Consider the following 20,030-nt stretch of genomic DNA (forward strand, 5'->3'; position numbering starts at 1 on the left):
TATAAAATACATGTGGAGCCAAAGTATTATAATTCATTGTTTGGTAACTTATACAGTCCAAGTTCATCTCTGCTGACCTTTGTGTAGGCCTCTCTGACTGACCCCAGCTCTGGGTTTTTATCTTCCCTGGCTGGACCACTCCTCCTGGCTCAATTCTCCAGCCCTTTCTCTGTTAAGGTGACCTGGTAGTGGAAGTGTTTAAGGAGGACCAGGGTTCTCTTTTGCCAAGGGAGGGCAACCTCGGTCCTCGAGTTCCGCAACACAGTCAGGTTTTCAGGATTTCCCCAATGAATATGCATGAGATTCATTTGCATACAATGGAGGCAGTCCATGGAAAAAGATCTCATACATATTGATTGGGAAAATCCTGAAAACTCAACTGGTTTGCTGCCCTCAAGGACCGAGGTTCCACTTCCTGTCTTATACACTCCCTCACACTGCCCACAGCATGGATAGTGGCTATATTCAGCCACCATCCATATAGCTAAGCAGGTTAAGTTAGAACAGGTAGAAAGAAACTCAAAATATTCTTTCATTTACCATTTATGAAGTATGCTGAGATGTATCCTGCAAAGGATTAGACTGCTTAAAGTGTTCCTCTGGGGAAATTACGTCCGTCATTATGGATTTCCTAAAATTGTTGAGGTACACCCCTACACAGGGTCCAACATTTTACTTTTTACTAACCCCAACACCCACCGTCTTCTCCCACCTGCACTCCCTCCAGTATTTTACCTTCTCCACAGATAGTCTATTTATCTTCTTACCCCACCCTCACAAATAGTCCAACATTTACCTTCTCTTCCCCCCTCACACAGTCCAGCATTGCCTTCTCTTCCCCACCCATCTCTTCTGCCGGTGACCAGGCATCTCCCCTTGTCCTCTCTTGCCCCCCTCCCCCCCCACCGATGTACCTTTTAAACAGTGTTTTTTGTCTCTAGTGATTAGCAGCAGTGAGCAGCAATTCATACAGCCTGCTCATGCCAACCCTAGAACATTCTCTCTGATGTAACTTCCTGCTTCTGCATAGGTGGGAAGCATCAGAGAAGAAGGGTTCCAGGGTTGGCGTGAGCAGGCTGCTCTCTGCTTGCTGCTGCTGACAACAGAGACAAGCAAACTTTGACCCTCAACTTCCGCGGCACACCAGTTTGAAAAACGCAGTCCTATAACAATCCACACTAACCAAGGGCAAATTTGAAAGGTAATAAACTGCAAAATTGTTTCCGAACTGTGGAACCAAAACACAAACAACTGCTTATCAACTGAAGGGAAATACAGTTGGGTGCTTTCAAAAGACCCTTTTAAGTAAGCTAGATAGCCAGAAGAAAATGACATGGCAGAAGTATGGCCAACCTTCAGTAGATGCAGATGTATTAAAAATGAAGGTACAAATGTGTCATTATACTTCTAATGTATGGTCATTAGCCTTTACTTCCAGTTGATTTGTGCTTTGGAATCAAGCCTCATGACATTCTGCACAAAGTCAACAAACTTATTTATGTGAAGGAATTTAGGAGAAAATTTTGTTTTACTTATGACTATCAGACTTATTTTCGAAAGTGATCGCCAGCGATCTTCCGACATAAATCGGGAGATGGCCCGGGTGATCTCTCAAAAGCGGCGAAATCCGTATAATCGAAAGCTGCTTTTTTGACACCATCGCCGCTTTCCCATCGCCGAGCCAGTGAAAGTTCAAGGGGGCATGTCGGTGGTGTAGCGAAGGTGGGACATGGGCGGGCAGGGTGTGGCAACCAGATGGCCGGCTTTTGCGGATAATGGAAAAAAAGCGGCGTTAATCAGTATTTCGCTGAGTTTACTTGGTCCTTTTATTTTCACGACCAAGCCTCAAAAAGGTGCCCCAACTCACCAGATGACCACCGGAGGAAATGGAGGATGACCTCCCCATACTCCCCCAGTGGTCACCAACCCCCTCCCACACTAAAAAATAAAAATAAAAACCTTTTTTGTCAGCCTGTATGCCAGCCTCAAATGTCATACCCAGCTCCCTGACAGCAGTATGCAAGTCCCTGGAGCAGTTTTTAATGGGTGCAGTGCACGTCAGGCAGGCAGACCCAGGCCCATCCCCCCTACCTGTTACACTTGTGGTGCTAAGTGTTGAGCCCTCCAAACCCCCCCCCCCCCACCCAAACCCACTGTACCCACATGTAGCTGCCCCCTTTCACCCATAAGGGCTATGGTAATGGTGTAGAGTTGTGGGGAGTGGGGTTAGGAGGGATTTGGGGGGCTCAGCACCCAAGGTAAGGGAGCTATGTACCTGGGAGCTATTTGTGTATTTTTTAAACATTTTTAGAAGTGCCCCCTAGGGTGCCCAGTTGGTGTCCTGGCATATCAGGGGGACCAGTGCACTACAAATGCTGGCTCCTCCCGTTACCAAATGCCTTGGATTTCGCTGGGTTTCAGATGGCCGGCATTTTTTTCCATTATCGCTGAAAAACGAAACTGGTCATCTCAAACCTGGCGAACTCTGGCATTTGGCTCGGCCAAACCGTATTATCGAATGAAAAGATGGCCGGCCATCTTTTTCGATAATACGGTTCGGCCAGCTGTTTGCGGCGCCACCAAAATAGATCACGGCAATCTATTTCGCCGGCGCCGTTCAATTATTCCTCTCTTAGCTACTCAAGAAAGTGAGAAAGCCAATTCTGTTAACAAGCACCATTTGGATTCAAAGAATGCAAATCTTATATTATAGTAAGAGAGTGGGGGGGGGGGGGGGAAGAGAGAGAAGAGAACAAGAGTGAGCACTGTTGAAAGGGGGTGGGGGTGGCAAATGGATGGGGCAACAACGCATGGTTAGTGGCTGCTTTGTCACGCTAAATGAGGTGGAATTTTGATTGCTAGATGATTTGTTGCTGGATGGGGTCTTGAAGAGGCTTGGTCCTAGCAGTGGAGGATAAAAGGAGAAGTCATGTACTTTTTTTCTCCTTCCTATGTTCTCCTGAAGCACTTATCAGCTTTCCCCAACCAATTGCCATTTTTTATGATCGTATTGTATTTTTTTGTGTTGCTGCACTATTGTAATAGTGGGCAGGACTATATATCCACCTTGCCTGATTGGCAGCAGACACTGAAATGTGGTAAGAAACGGATAGGTTTGGCAGCTTTTTCAATGGAATGATGTCAACATTAATGTGAATGGACCCAGATGAGGGAGAACACAAAGACATTGTAGGATCCATATATTTGTATGAAGGCAAAGCTGGCTTAAAGTCGACGCATCTTGCTGGAACGCATCAGGTCAGATGCATAAACAATTGAAAGGTGGAGGAGCAAAAACAGCAGGAAATCAGTGGGGGGAGGGGGGGAGGGAGAAGGTTCTCAAAATCATTTGATTGGATCAGGTCTTATAAATGTTTTTATATCCATCCTCATGTGATTGTAATTATTGACTGACTGTATTGTTTATATTTATATACTATATTTATTTATTTATTTATTTATTCATCTTCCGCCAGGGTCGCTTTACTCATACTACCCCTCTCCTCAAGACCCTTCACTGGCTCCCTATCCGTTTTCGCATCCTGTTCAAACTTCTTCTACTAACCTATAAATGTACTCACTCTGCTGCTCCCCAGTATCTCTCCACACTCGTCCTTCCCTACACCCCTTCCCGTGCACTCCGCTCCATGGATAAATCCTTCTTATCTGTTCCCTTCTCCACTACTGCCAACTCCAGACTTCGCGCCTTCTGTCTCGCTGCACCCTACGCCTGGAATAAACTTCCTGAGCCCCTACGTCTGCCCCATCTTTGGCCACCTTTAAATCTAGACTGAAAGCCCACCTCTTTAACATTGCTTTTGACTCGTAACCACTTGTAACCACTCGCCTCCACCTACCCTCCTCTCTTCCTTCCCGTTCACATTAATTGATTGATTTGCTTACTTTATTTATTTTTTGTCTATTAGATTGTAAGCTCTTTGAGCAGGGACTGTCTTTCTTCTATGTTTGTGCAGCGCTGCGTACGCCTTGTAGCGCTATAGAATGCTAAATAGTAGTAGTAGTAGTAGTAGTAGTAGTAGTAGTAATTATCTTGCCCCAAGTATGTGTGAAGTATGACGGTCTCAGCTGTCCATGTTATAAATTTGTAAGTTGAAGAAGAATCAGTTAAGTGTTCATGCTTTATGGATTAACATACTAATAACATGTCTATTTTGAAGAATAAAATAATTCTATGAAACGAATACATTTAAATTCTAATCAGGTATATGAATTTAAAAATAAATTGCCAAACTGAATTTGTAAAAGAAACCATATGTAACTACTGTACAAATTATCGGTTGCCATATTTCAATGACATGTTTAAATATCGTTCATTTTATGGTTAAATCTAATATTAGACACAAATCTTTATTGAGAACAATTTGTTAATTCTGTCTGTCATTGCTATTGGTCACTGTCATCATCCTGTCACTTGGAATGATTGACACAGGAATGATGCAGTCACTGAGAACCCCATCAATTGCCTCATCTGTCAACATAATGTATTGCTTGATTATAGCTCAGGGATATGCACAAATGATTGCTTTTCACAAGAAATGAAAGAAAATGAAAACCTATACAATTAGAAGATATCTGATATTTGCTGTATTTAAGAGCATCACGAGACTGATTATACTTACTGTATTTTCGAGTGTGCAACCCGTGGGTTATACGTGATTTTACATTTTTTGTTGCTAGAGGTGCAAGTATACAAAAGCGCAGGTTATACACAAATTTATTTAGAAAATCAGTGCTTTTCAATAGAAGTAATATACAATTTTTCATTTTATTGCAATAAATGTGGGGTATACACGGGTGCGGTTTATATACGATTTTGACCAAGAAAGGGATCTGGGTGTCGTCGTTGATAATATACTGAAGCTCAGTGTGCTGCTGCGGCTAAGAAAGCGAATAGAATGTTGGGTATTATTAGGAAAGGTATGGAGAACAGATGTGAGGATGTTATAATGCCGTTGTATCGCTCCATGGTGCGACCGCAATTTGAGTATTGTGTTCAATTATGGTCGCCGCATCTCAAGAAAGATATAGTAGAATTGGAAAAGGTGCAGCGAAGGGCGACTAAAATGATAGCGGGGATGGGACGACTTCCCTATGAAGAAAGACTAAGGAGGCTACGGCTTTTCAGTTTGGAGAAGAGACGGCTGAGGGGAGACATGATAGAGGTATATAAAATAATGAGTGGAGTGGAGCAGGTGGATGTGAAGCATCTGTTCACACTTTCCAAAAATACTAGGACTAGGGGGCATGCGATGAAACTATAGTGTAGTAAATTTAAAAGAAATAGGAGAAAATGTTTCTTCACCCAACGCGTAATTAAACTCTGGAATTCGTTGCCGGAGAACATAGTGAAGGCGGTTAGCTTGGCAGTTTAAAAAGGGTTGGACGGTTTCCTAAAGGTCAAGTCCATAGACCGCTACTAAATGGACTTGGGAAAAATCCACAATTTCGGGAATAACTTGTATAAAATGTTTGTACGTTTGGGTAGCTTGCCAGGTGCCCTTGACCTGGATTGGCCACTGTCGGGGACAGGATGCTGGGCTTGATGGACCTTTGGTCTTTTCCCAGTATGGCATTACTTATGACTTACAAAGGGGCCCTTTTACTAAGCCGAATAGGTGTCTACGCATGCCCAACGCAATTCAGTTTTCAGTTACCAACCATCTACCGCATGGCCCTTGCAGGAATTTCATTTTTGATGCATGACTGCTATGCACACCAGAAAATATTTTTATTTTCTGATGTGCGGGTGGTAATTGGGCAGTAATCAGCATTTTATGCATGTAGACCATTACCGTCCAGTTACCGCGTGAGACCTTACCACTAGGGCCCCTTAGCTTTATCTGCGGGCTATAGGTGGGTGCGGGATATACATGTGTGTGGGTTATATACAGGAAAATACGGTATGAGTGAATGTAGCAAATATATTATGATACATATATGAAAAGGTATTGTAGAAATATGTTGTTTATTTTTGCGTATCTCTGCAAGATTCTAGCCACTTGGAATGTCTACCCTGATTTTTTTTTTACTTGCCTTTTTGTTGAAATTTTCTTTTAGATTTACAAAGTTCACCACAAGCTGTGTTATTTGTTTTGCAAAATAATGAGGTATTTTGCATCTCATTAATGCATGTTATAGTAAACCAAAATATGTCACAGTAAAATGATGCACAAATTTGCCAATTAATGTGCTTTAAGAGGCAAAAGTGTTGTTCCCTTAACAATCATTAGTAACAACCCCCTTAATGGCATCTTCATTGCGCCAAATTGTTAATGTTTTTCTTTGAGGACCTGTATGAAATATTCAGATATTTTCTCCCTAATTCTATAAAGGTCACCAAAATTTTAATTAAATGACAAGTAATTAGCACCAATAATTTATTTATTCAGAACATTTATACCCCGCTTTATACCACTTAAAGCAGCCTCAGAGCAAGCAATTAGAGTCAATTAGAATTTACATGCATAAATTAATTAATTTTCCGTGTGTGTAAAAATAGGGAGGGTAATGGGCAGAATGTGGTGTTTCTAGCATTTATGTGCGTTGTTATAGAATAAGGGTGGTTACGCACCAGGAGTGGCCTAGTGGTTAGAGCACCAGTTTTGACATCCAGAGATGACCGGTTCAACTCCCCACTGCTGCTCTTTGTGATCTTGGGCCAAGTCACTTAACCTTCCATTGCCTCAGGCCCTTTTACTAAGATGTGCTGAAAAATGGCTTGTGGCAGTGTAGGCGTGGGTTTTGGGCGCGCGCCAATTCATTTTTCAGTGCGCTTGTAAAAAAGCCCTTTTTAAAACATTTTTACCGAAAATGGACGTGCAGCAAAATCAAAATTGTCATGTGTCCATTTTGGGTCTGAGACCTTACCGCCAGCCGTTGACCTAGCGGTAAAGTCTCATGTGGTAACCGGACGGTAATGACCTACGCGCGCCAAATGCCACTTGGCGCGTGTAGCTGATGGCGCACCACAAAATAAAAAATATTTTTCGGGTGTGCATAGTGGACACGTACCAAAAATGAAATTACCACAAGGGCCATGTGATAGCCATGCGGTAACTCCATTTTGGTGCATGTTGGGTACACGTAGACGCTTACGTGGCTTAGTAAAAGGGCCCCTTAGGGCCTTGTTTACTAAGGCACACTAGCATTTTTAGCGTGTGCTAATGCTAGAGATACCCATATATTTCTATGGCTGTTTCTAGCATTAGCGCATGTTAATTTTTAGCACGCACTAAGAACGATACAATGCCTATAGTGTGGTTTAGTAAACAGGGCCCTTAGATTCTGAGTTCTCCTGGTACAGGGAACTACTTAGTGTACCTGAATGTAACTCACCTTAAGCTACTACTGAAAAAGAAATGAGCAACATTTAAAAATAATAATAATTTAGGCATGTACATTTGCACCACATTTTAGTTGGTGCAAATGGCCATGCCTAAAGTGGAGCACAGTTGAAGACTGAAAGAGAATGTTAAAGTGAGAAACTGAGATGCATAAGTCTGAGGGATCATTAGCATGAATGCTAAAATCCCCAAGAATGAGGGAAGGAGATGAAGGTTCAAAAAAGAAGGAACGTCAGGAGTCAAAGTCAGTGAAAAAGGAAGAAAGGGGCTTATCAGAGGGTCGATAAATGACTGCTACTCGGAGAGACTGAGGAGTGAATAGATGGATGGAGTGTACTTCGAAGGAAGAAAAACAGTGAGATTGAGGTGGAAGAAGAAGTTGAAATCTACAAGAGAGTGAGAGTAGTAGCCTGACATCACCTCCACAGCCAACTGGACGAGGAGTATGGCAGAAAAGGTAACCTCCATGACACAGGGCCACAGCTGAAGCAGAGCCTTCAGGGCAAAGCCATGTCTCAGTTACGGTAAGTAGATGGAGAGTACGAGAGATAAAGAGGTCGTGGATCTAGGAACGTTTGTTGAAGACAGAGCGGGCTTTCCTCAGAGCACATGAGAAAGGCCGAGAAGAAGGGGAGAGGAGAGGAACAGAAATGCATATTGAGAAGTGAGAAATAATTAAAGATGGGTTCATTGCCTTTGGAAAGGCAATGTAAAGGTATTGAACTCATTTTGTATTCTGGAAGACATAAAATTGAGTTAGAGATGGTGAGAAAGTGTTAGTTCACATGATTCCGAAGACCCTACATTAATAATATACCCTGATGTTTACAAGTCCAGCATAGGGCAGTTGTAACAAACTGCCAATATTTATTGCTTGCTGTATACTTATAACCTTTCGCTATCTCTCTTGTGTTTCACAGTGAGTGTTCATGTGGTTTGATTAACTTCCTTCATATCAAGAGTGCTTTGATCTGGGGACCACTATTTCCTGCTAATGGAAATTAATTTTTTGCAGCAAAGTCACTGCCACAACTTTGGTATTATTTTCATTATTATAGGCTCCAATTCCCATAATGGCTACTTATGAGTAACTGTCATAATACGATGTAGTTATTGTTAAATCATATTTTGTATTTAACTTATTTTTAATATTTTTCCCTTCTGAAAAATGCTTGCAGTTAAAAATTCATAAAAGGAAGTTGTTTGAGGCCAGGTTTCAAAAGCTGGCAGTGTTTGAATCCCCATGGGATTTTGAGCTAGGTGCAAACGAAAAATGAAAGACTTGCATGAATTTTCTGTCCCCTAAGATCAGTGAACCCACTACTTTTTCCATCATGGGCAAATCTGCCCACACACTAGGGGGGTCCTTTTACAAAGCTGTGGTAAGCAGTACCACGTGCTTACTGCAGCTGAAAACGGGTCGCCGCGAGATGTGCTGACGCATCCCGGAATGATTTTGCAATGCATGCGTGCAAACCGCGCACTAAAAAAATATTTCTTCTAGGGATGGGCATTTAGGGGTCCTTTTAGCAAGGTGTGGTAAAAGGACCCCTACGGTGCCATCTGTGCGTGGGTTTCCCACATGGCAATGCCAACATACTTGACTACCAAGGTCTATCATACCATGAATGAACTCTAACACAATATTACTCTACCTCCAATTCCAAATATGAACTCTTAATTACTTGACTGCTTAATCTACTATGGCAGTCATGATCTTTAATGTAATACCACTTGTATCTCTAACTCCGGAATTGGCGATCGCCATGACGGAACAATGTAAGCCACATTGAGCCTGCAAATAGGTGGGAAAATGTGGGATACAAATGCAACAAATAAATAAACAAAGTCCATTCAATGTGAATGGGCTTTGACAGCATTACCGCACCAGGGATCACTAGTGTGGCTTAATAAAAGAGGTCCTTACATAACTTTGTAAGTCTATGTGCTTTGAAAATGGGCCTCTAGGGTGCTTATTTTAGAAACTCTATTCAGTTTTGAGTGTCTGAAAACTGGCATTTAGGCATCCATATTGCATAGATGTTCAAATACCAATTTTATAAATCCAAAATATGAACCTCTAAAACTGTTGTACATCCATATGGCAAGGGGGTGTGGTCTGGACCTTTTAGGCAGGACTGAAGAGGGGCAAAAAGATGGACACCCAGTTCCCATTGCAGAAGGGGAAGGAACGTCCATGTTCAAAAAGATGAGCGTCCATATTTAGACCTGGTGCTTGGCACGTCCAGGTTACAGAAAGGTGCTCCAATCAAGCAATTCTCCACTGAATGGAGTAAGGGAAGTCATAGTAGATATTTTCCTGTCCCTGGAGAGCTCGCAATCTAAAAAAAAAAATCAGAATTTACAAAAAGCTGCATTGGGACTTGACCCAGTAACCGTTGGATCTCTGTGGTGGTTCTTAGCAGGTTGCTCTCACCATTACACTACTCCTTTACATAGAAGTCTGAGTGGCCATTTTATAATACAGATGTTTCTCTGCTGCCACACAGACAGCCATGTCCCTTACTTTACCCCGTTCATAGTTTGGATGTTTCAGGGGTCCTTTTACAAAGGCGCACTGGAAAATAGCTTGCGGTAGTGTAGGCGCATGTTTTGGGTGTGCGTTGATCCATTTTTTAGCACGCCTGTAAAAAAGGCCTTTTTTTTTTGTTGTTGAAAATGGACATAAAGCAAAATCAAAATTGCCACGTATCCATTTTGGGTCTGCGATCTCACCGCCAGCCATTGACCTAGCGGTAAAGAATCCGAGCGGTAATGACTTACACGCGTCAAATTCCACTTGCCGCACATCCATTATGCACGCCCAAAAATAAAAAAAATGTTTTTCAGATGCGCATATCGGATGCGCGCCAAAAATGAAATTACTGCAAGAGCCACACGGTAGGTGGGCGGTGACTCCATTTTGGCGCATGTTGGACGTGTGTAGACACTTACACGGCTTAGTAAAAGGGCCCCTGACAGTTTGTAAAGTGGAGTATCATACTAGATGTATCCAGAACTTGGACTGTGTTGTATTTTAGAACTTGCTTTATGTCAGCAGATCCTGTTCTAAAATACATGATACATGGATGTCCATATCTTACATACAGGCTTGGATGTCCATATTCTTAGTTGGGTGTCCTTTCTAAACTTCAGCTCCACAACAAATGGTGCTGGATATACAGTAATACCTCGGTTTTCGTTGACTTCGGTTATCGTCGGTTTCGGTTTTCATTGATCTTTTTTGTGAAAAATTTGTCTCGAATTTCGGCGGTTGCCTCGGATTTCATCGGCGTGCCAACGTGACCTCGCTGCTAATTTTGCGAAAACAAAGGTCGACCCACGCATTCTTCTGCTGAGTGTGGCGTTGTTTCTCGTTGTGTGAGCATCGGCCCGCGCGTCTAGCCAAACAATTCCATTGCTTACCAGTGTTTTTGTGCTTTTTTTTGTTGATTGCGAGTGCTAATACTAATTGCCTCGGTTTTTCATTGGTTTTGGATTTTGCCAATTGTTTTCGGATGGATTATCGATGAAAACCGAGGTATTACTGTATATACAGTTCAGTGACCACACCAGCAATATCTGTTTACTCGCAGACTGGTTGAATATCTCTGCTAAATGGATAATCTTTAGGACTGTCTCCACCTCACTCCTAACCAGTTCCATAATTACACAGATAATATCTGGACCTTTGGCAATTTCAATAGCTCGGTATTGTTTATATCACTTTTCAAAATATATAGACAAGGAAGTTAAGCATTGGCCACTTAGGAACTAATGCATAACCCCTGCTGAAAATCAAGCCCTCAGTCTATTTCAGAAAACTGTACTTATTACAAAATGTCAGCTGATATATTATGTTGGGTACCATACCATAGATTTGGTAAGAACAGCATTTAAGAAAGGCCAGAAAAATATGTATACTAAATGAGAACATAAGAGTTTTAAATTAGCTGCTACAGCTAAAGACAACCATCCTACATAATAATTCTCACCTCCAACATTCTAAAATAGCTGCCTGTGTCCGTGCCTCCTTTGGAGTTGCTGAGCTAGGCTCTGAAGTCAGGTTGACGTCACCGTTCCTGACGTCACCGTTGCCATTATGCAGAGAAGGAGGTGGGGCGAGGGCTCCAGCAGGGAAGCCTCCAGTTGGCTGGCCTGTCTGAGGAGGAGGAGCCTGGCTGCGAGGAATCCTGCGGCCAGAAAGAGAGGATCAGGGTGAGTTCCAGAGCGCCGGCTCTGCCAAGATGTCCGGCGCTCCACTTCGTGGGGCCGAGAGGATCGGGCCGGCTTCCGGAGCGCCAGCTCTGCCAAGATGACTGGCGCTCCACTTAGCGGGTGCGAGATGATCGGGGCGACAACCTGGGTGGCTGGAGGGGGGACATGTGAGAGAGCAGGGTCGTTGGACATGGGTGGCTGGAGTAGGGGCAGGGGGAGAGGAGGGTCGCTGGACATGGATGGCTGGAGGGGGGTCAGGGGAGGGGGTCCTGAGACCAGAGAGGTGGGGGTGGAAGGGGGTCCTCAGACCATAAAGGGCAGAGGAGGAGGGCCCTGAGAGAGAGAGGGGGGCTCTAAGAGAGAGTGGGGGTGGGGGCAAACACTCATTCACTCTCTCACTCTGTCTCTTACACTCTCTCTGACACACACTGTCTATCACACTCTATCTCTCTGTCACACACACACAGTCTCACACACACAGACACTCTGACTCACACACACTCTCTCACTGACACAAACACACACACTGACACAAACACACACACATTCTGTGTGTGTGTGTGTGTCTCTCTCTCTCTCTCTCTCTGACACACACACTCCATTTCTCACACACACTCTCTCTCTCTCTCTCTCTCAAACATACACTCCGAGGAAAACCTTGCTAGCGCCCGTTTCATTTCTGACTGAAACGGGCCATTTTTACTAGTGTTCAATAATTTAGAACATTTCATCATTTACTAACCTGGTTTTTTGAGGTCTGCTATCTAGAAAAACAACACCCATCATATGACCCAGAGCAAACTACGTAGAAGATGAATCTTAAATGACAAGGAAGACCTTTCAATATAGAATCAGAAAATAATAATAAACGTTAGTATGGGTGTCACTCGGGTATCCATTGCCTTGAGGAGTTAATATGTATATCAGTATTTCCATCTAATTGATGGATCTGTCTGATGTTTGAAAAGCGTTAAATTGCTGATGCTGATATGATAGAATGTCTGTTGTCAAAGTAAGGATGAAAGCTGAGCCTTATCACTTTCCTTCAGTTTTTAAAATGATTTATGATAAATTGACTTTGAATGTTTGCATTAGAGGTCATAGTTCTACTTAGAAGGTTGATACTGCTTTATTGCTTGCTATTTTGAACATATGGCTTTGTCAAAACGCCAACTTCAAATCAGCCTTGATTCATGAAATGGCTAAAACATGTTCTAATTAGGACTTCTAAGTTTTTTAAATGTCTATATTTTTATGGCTTGATGATGTTATTTTAGGAGTTCTTTTACAAAGCTGCGGTAAAAATTGGCCTTAGTGTGCCCTCATGCAGGTCTTTCTTGCATGCTAAGACCATTTTATCGTGGTCATAGAAACTCCAGATTTTCTCTTTTTTCCATTAATGGCCATGTGCTAATGTTACAATAGATAATAGAGGGTTACAACTTGCGCAAGTACAGAGGTTATGGGTGGAAAAGCCTCGAGAAGCTCCAAGAATTTTTCAACAATCATACCAGGGGCGTAGCCAGACAACAGATTTTGGGTGGGCCTAGGGAAGAACTGGGAGGGCACCAATTGTTCTCTGCCCTCCCCCAACCACCACCCAAAAAATATCTCAGCTGGTGGGAAAATGCTTCTTTCCACCTTGGCAGTCTGCAGCAGGCATGCGCTGAAAACTGAATATAAGCAGGTGCCAGTATCATGGAGAGTGGCATTTTCGTTACCATCAGGAGGAAGTCTTCAGCTGGCCGAGCTTGGGATCCCACCAGCTACCACTAAACGTGTGCTACTGTTGGGTGGGCCTGAGCCCTAAGTGGGTGGGCCCCGGCCCACCCAGGTCCACCTGTGGCTACGCCACTGAATCATACAGGAGCGGGACTTCTTCATCATCGGCAAAAACCTCCTTAGTTCGTTAAAACAGCCGGTAAATCTTTATAACATAATCTGGCGTAGGCTGTCAGGTCTCTACTGTTTTCTAAAATGTAACAGCACAATAGTCAATAAAGCAGAACTTAACTTTGGCAGTCAGGTCTCTACTCTTCTTGAGAACTCTTCAACCGACCGCGATCAACGGTGGCCAGCGGATCACAGGCCAGAAGAATCTGAGGAGGAGAGAGATAGTTGAATATTCTTACACAAACTATTACGTAAGTACATAAGTATTGCCATACTGGGAAAGACCAAAGGTCCATTGAGCCCATCATGCTGTTTCAAACAGTGGCCAATCCGGGTCACAAATACCCAGCAAGATCCCAAAAATATACAAAACATTTTATACTGCTTATCCCAGGAATAGTGGATTTTCCCCAAGTCCATTTAATAACGGTCTATGGACTTTTCCTTTAGGAAGCTGTCCAAACCTTTTTAAAACTCAGCTAAGCTAACCGCCTTTACCACATTAATACTGTGCTTGCTAACTTTCCATTCAATTCGATGGAGGCTGCAGAGACAACTCGTCAGGAAAATGGCGGCCCCTTATAAAGCTTACAGTGACGTCACACACTGTTACTTCAACTAGCCAATCACAGGCTTTTAGGACGTTTAAAGAGACTAAACAGAGCACTTACTGACACTTTTTCTAGGTGATAAGGGCTCCTGCATTATCCCTGAGCTAACCAGTTAGCATGTGGTAATGTAGCTGGTTAGCACTGGAACATCCAGGACCCTTTTACAAAACGGCAGTAGGGCTACCGCCCATATAGTATGTGCCAAGTCAACACTACCGCCCGGTTAGGAATCCCACCCGACGGTAATTTCAAAGTTGGTGAGCACTGTTTCCCGTGGTAGAAAATATTTTTCTATTTTCTACCATGGGGGGGGGGGTCCCGGCAGTAATAGGCATCGCGGCCACATTGGCGCATGCTGCATGAGAACAGCACGTGTAGTGCGTGAGCCCTTATCGCTAGGTCAATAGGTGGCAGCAACTAGCCGAACACTACTTTTAATTTTAACACACAGTCATCTACTGCTCCCATTAAAAAGAGCCCTTTTTTTCCCAGCCATGGTAAAAAAAATGGCCCAGGGTGCACCAAAAACAGTACCGTAGGCCACTTTTTACTGTAAAATTTATTTATTTATTTATTATTACATTTGTACCCCGTGCTTTCCCACTCAGAGCAGGTTCAATGTGGCTTACATAGTAACAGGGATTACAGAGTATTGATGAAGAAACAAAATATGTTAAGTATATCAGAATAATAAAAGAAATAAGTAGGTAGAGAATGGGCAAGAGTGAAGGGAGTAGAAGGGGTATGAGCAAGGGTAGGTGAGCAATTGGAGGAGGGGTAGAGGAGGCAGAAGGGGGATGGGACATGGGATAAGCATAGAGAAACAGGTGGGAGAAGTGGATTAGGTCATTGTCGTTGTGATGGGTAGATGGGTTCATAGGATTAGTCTTGGTCATTTGGGTAGGCTTGCTTGAACAGATGGGTTTTTAATGAATTCCGGAAGGGGAGATAGTCACTGATTGATTGGATATGTCTGGGGAGGGCATTCCAGAGTTGGCTGCCTAAGAAGGAGAAGTTGGATCCATAATAGGTTTTGTACTTGAGTCCATTGCAATTGGGGTAAATTGAGGTTGGAGGGGGGGGGGGGCAGACTCAGGAAAAACGTCAGGAAGCATTTTTTCACGAAAAGGATGGTGGATACTTGGAATGCCCTCCCACGGGAGGTGGTGGAAAGGAAAACGGTAACAGAATTCAAAAAATGTGTGGGATAAACACAAAGGAATTCTGTTCAGAAGGAATGGATCCACAGAAGCTTAGCGAAGATTGGGTGGCAACACTGGTAATTGGGAAGCGAAGCTGGGCAGACTTCTACGGTCTGTGCCCTGAAAATGGCAAGGAGAAATCAAGGTCAGGTATACATATAAAGCAGCGCATACAATGAGTTTATCTTGTTGGGCAGACTGGATGGACCGTAGAGGTCTTTATCTGCCATCATCATCTACTATGTTATTCTCTGCCTCTGACATGCCCCCTAAAAAGGTCCAAAACATATTTACTGTGCCAGAGCCGGTGGTGGGAGGCGGGGCTGGTGGTTGGGAGGCGGGGATAGTGCTGGGCAGACTTATACGGTCTGTGCCAGAGCCGGTGGTGGGAGGCGGGGATAGTGCTGGGCAGACTTATACGGTCTGTGCCAGAGCCGGTGGTGGGAGGCGGGACTGGTGGTTGGGAGGCGGGGATGGTGCTGGGCAGACTTATACGGTCTGTGCCAGAGCCGGTGGTGGGAGGCGGGACTGGTGGTTGGGAAGCGGGGATGGTGCTGGGCAGACTTATACGGTCTGTGCCCTGAAAGGACAGGTACAAATCAAAGTAGGGTATACACAAAAAGTAGCACATATGAGTTTATCTTGTTGGGCAGACTGGATGGACCGTGCAGGTCTTTTTCTGCCGTCATCTACTATGTTACTATGTTACTGCACGAACATTGCAAAACTAATGTGAGACACTTTAGCACTTCCCGGATTAGACCATTTGTTTTGCTGCATTAGGCATGCGTTAACTCCTGACGCAGCTTAGTAAAGGGGCCCCTAAGAGTCCTTATAAATGTTTACAGACTAGAAGTTTTCAAGGGTTTCCCTTCCACCGCCTTACCCTATTACATTGTCTCTTTCCCCCAGCCCCTCACAATTCCTCCATCACTACTCTATAAACCTGATAATTTTGTAATCTTAATAGACTTTTGTGCACATAAAATTGTGCACAGGAATGAGAAATTTTGAAGAAACGCTCAGTTATACAGTGATTAATTGTGATTCAATGTATTCAAATGATTCAGTGGAAACAATGTAGACATGGTTAAAGCATCTAACGTTGATGTCCTTTCACAAAGCCGTGGTAGAAACTGGCTTTAGCTCTATACAGGTCTTTCCCGCACAATGAGGCCATTTTTACATGGCCATAAAAAACTCCATTTTCTATTTATTTCATTAATGGCCTTGTGCTAAGATTCAATATTAAACTACCAATATTTTGCTTAAAGTGTCAGTGAGAAGAGATTCAATATGACTATTCATACATGTATTAATTAAACAATTTGAAACATCCACTGCCAGGGAGGACTCAATATAGAAGCCATTAACGGAAGCGGCAGCTATCACTGATTTCTAACAATCATCCAGAAAAAAGGAACAACAGGAAACATCTCCTCACGGGAGAAAAAAAACTGTTATTCCACAAAAAATGGGTGTGTAACTTATACAGTCAATAATCTAATCGACTTCTCAAAGTGCTTGTTTTGATCCATCAACGGTCTACAATAAAGTTCTAAAATATTTTTTTGAATACTTTATCTATGTATCAACCTACAAGGTCACTGCGTTCTGAAGTATCTAGCCAATTATGTGTTTCTGCTTGGCACTTCGTAGAAACACGTCATCGATCTCTTTCTATCGGTGGGGCAAATGTATGGAACAATTTACCCGAATCTTCAGTTTGCGTAGCCACATTTACTTGCGAAACAAGAGCGCCCTCGCTTGGGATTTTTTTTTTACCTGTGCTACAGCTATAGTAAATGTGCCTATCCTGCTTATAATCGAATGAGAAAAACGCCCAAGTTCCGACCTAAATCGGGAGATGGACGTTTATCGCACAAAAACGAATAACACGGTATAATCGAAAGCCGAACTTGGACGTTTTCAACTGTACTCCATCACGGAAGCGTACAAAGTTGATGGGGGCGTGTCGAAGGCTTGGTGAAGGCAGGACTGGGGCATGGTTATCACCCGAACAGAGATGGGCGCCTTTCGCCGATAATGGAAAAAAAGTATGCGTTTGTAGCTAGAATTTAGGGCACTTTTCCTGGACCTTGTTTTTTCACGAATAAGGCCCCAAAAGGTGCCCTAAATGACCAGATTACCCCCAGAGGGAATCGAAGATGACCTCCCCTGACTCCTCCAGTGGTCACTAACCCCCTCCCACCACAAAAAATGATGTTTCACAACTTTTTATTTTCACCCTCAAATGTCATACCCACCTCCCTGGCAGCAGTATGCAGGTCCCTGGAGCAGTTGTTAAAGGGTGCAGTGGACTTCAGGCAGGTGGACCCAGGCCCATCCCCCCCCCCATCTGTTACAATTGTGCTACTTAATGCTTAGTCGTCCAACCCCCCCAAACCCACTGTACCCACATGTAGGTGCCCCCCTTCACCCCTTAGGGCTATAGTAATGGTGTAGACTTGTGGGCAGTGGGTTTTGAGGGGGATTTGGGGGGCTCAACACACAAGGGAAGGGTGCTATGCACCTGGGAGCTCTTTTACCTTTTTTTTTTTTTTTTGTAAAAGTGCCCCCTAGGGTGCCCGGTTGGTGCCTGGCATGTGACGGGGACCAGTGCACTACGAATCCTGGCCCCTCCCACGAACAAATGCCTTGGATTTATTCGTTTTTGAGCTGGGCGCTTTCATTTTCCATTATCGCTGAAAAACAAAAACGACCAGCTCACAAATTGTCGAACAAAACATGGACGTCTATTTTTTTTGAAAATACGGTTCGGTCCGCCCCTTCACGGACCCGTTCTCGGAGATAAACGCCCATGGAGATAGACATTTTCGTTCGATTATGCCCCTCCGAGTGAACTGAGAATTTTCAATTTTTGTAGTGCCGGGGCTTTTCCAAGGGATAATTAGGCTGCACCGTGCGCTGCCCAGTTGCTTCAGGGTTAGCACGGGAGCCCTTAGCGCCACCTCAGTGGGTTTAGGTGTACTTTATAGAATAAGCCTAAATTTCCATGTGGTTTATAGAACATGCCGAGCGCCAGTCCATGCCACTAAATGTAGTCACGGGCAGTTACGCCAAGTAAAACCTGGAGTAAATGCTGATGCCCAAATTAGGTGCAGACTGGGTGTATTCTATGACAACACGCATAGATTTTAGAAACGCCAATGCCCACGCCCATTCAACTATGCAACTTTGAATTTACACGCAGCACATTATAGAATATGCTTAGACAGTTCTGTGTGTAACTTCTAATTAATTCCAATTAGTATCAGTAATTGCTTGTTAGTTGGCAATTAGCATTTCTGTTTGGCTTGTTAACTAATTAGATTATGTGCATTGTTATGGAATACTCTTCTATTTCCGTGCACTATATATAGAATCCGAGGTATGAGCAGAACATTTTTTTTTTATTTAGATGGGATTTTTGAAACTGCCCTTCCGCATGTAATAAACTAAACTAAGCTAAACTCCTGTTTTAATTTGCTGACCAGTGGCGTAGCCACAGGTGGGCCAAGGCCCACCCACTTATGGCTCAGGCCCACCCAACAGTAGCACATATTTAGCGGTAGCTGGTAGGGATCCCAAGCTCTGCCAGCAGAAGACCCCCCCCCCCCTGATGGTAATGAAAACGCTACTCTCCACGATACCGGCACCTGCAAATGCTCAGTTTTCAGCGCATGCCTGCTGCAGACTGCCAAGTTGGAAAGAAGCGTTCTCCCGCCAGCTGAGATATTTTTCTGGTCGTAGCGGGGGAGGGGGGGAGAACACTTGGTGCCCACCCACTTCCTGCTTAGGCCCACCCAAAATCTGTTGCCTGGCTACGCCCCTGTTGCTGACCCCCTCCCTTTGGAACAGTTTGCCCTGAACATACTCCTGGAGACCCCTCTTAAGACGTTTAAGTCTGTTTTGATCAGGCTTTCCTTGACTAAGATCTGCTTCCTTTGTCTCAGGTATTGGTAACCATGGTCCTTTCCACAGCACCCAGCAAGACATCCTGCCTTTTACTCTGAATACCATCCATCTTCCTGTTTTTTTATTGATTGCTGTTTATCTTGATTAATACTGTAATTGATGTTATACACACTGTTTATAACCCAGGTCTTCTTGTGTGCTCTCTAGCGTTTATTCCTTTACAAATTTTTTTATCTATTACTGTAAACCACTTAAATCTGTTCACTTTAGCAGTATATCAAATAAAGGTGAAATGTGAAATCCCATAGTGAAAAAAAAGAGCTTGAGTAATTGAAGTTTAGAGGTGGTGGAAATGATACAGAAAAATGTTCAGGGATCATGGAACGAAAGCATTTTGCCTGTAGAGTTTAAGCACAAATGATGCAATGGAACTTAATATTGCTATATAATGGGTTTGCATGCTTTGTAAACCCTACCCGTACGCTTGACTGTGAAATATATTTTCTTCCTCAATTCACTGTATCCACTATTATCCCTGCTGAATAAATGTTCATTCAATGATATCATGCAAATCTTGGAAAGTAAGGGATATGAGATACTGGGCATTTCATGAAGTAGGTATGAACACCGGAAACATCTGCTCACATTTTAGGCAAAAGGAAAAATTTTCTAGATTTTCTTCTGAGATAGGGACAATAACAGTCTTTGAAAGATCGGGGTTGAAATTCAAAGTCATCTATCCAAGCACTGAAACCTTCTGCTCAGTGTGCTGCTGCGGCCAGGAAAGCGAATAGAATGTTGGGTATTATTAGGAAAGGTATGGA

Source organism: Microcaecilia unicolor, chromosome 10 (genome assembly GCF_901765095.1).
Source record: "Microcaecilia unicolor chromosome 10, aMicUni1.1, whole genome shotgun sequence".
NCBI lineage: Eukaryota > Metazoa > Chordata > Amphibia > Gymnophiona > Siphonopidae > Microcaecilia > Microcaecilia unicolor.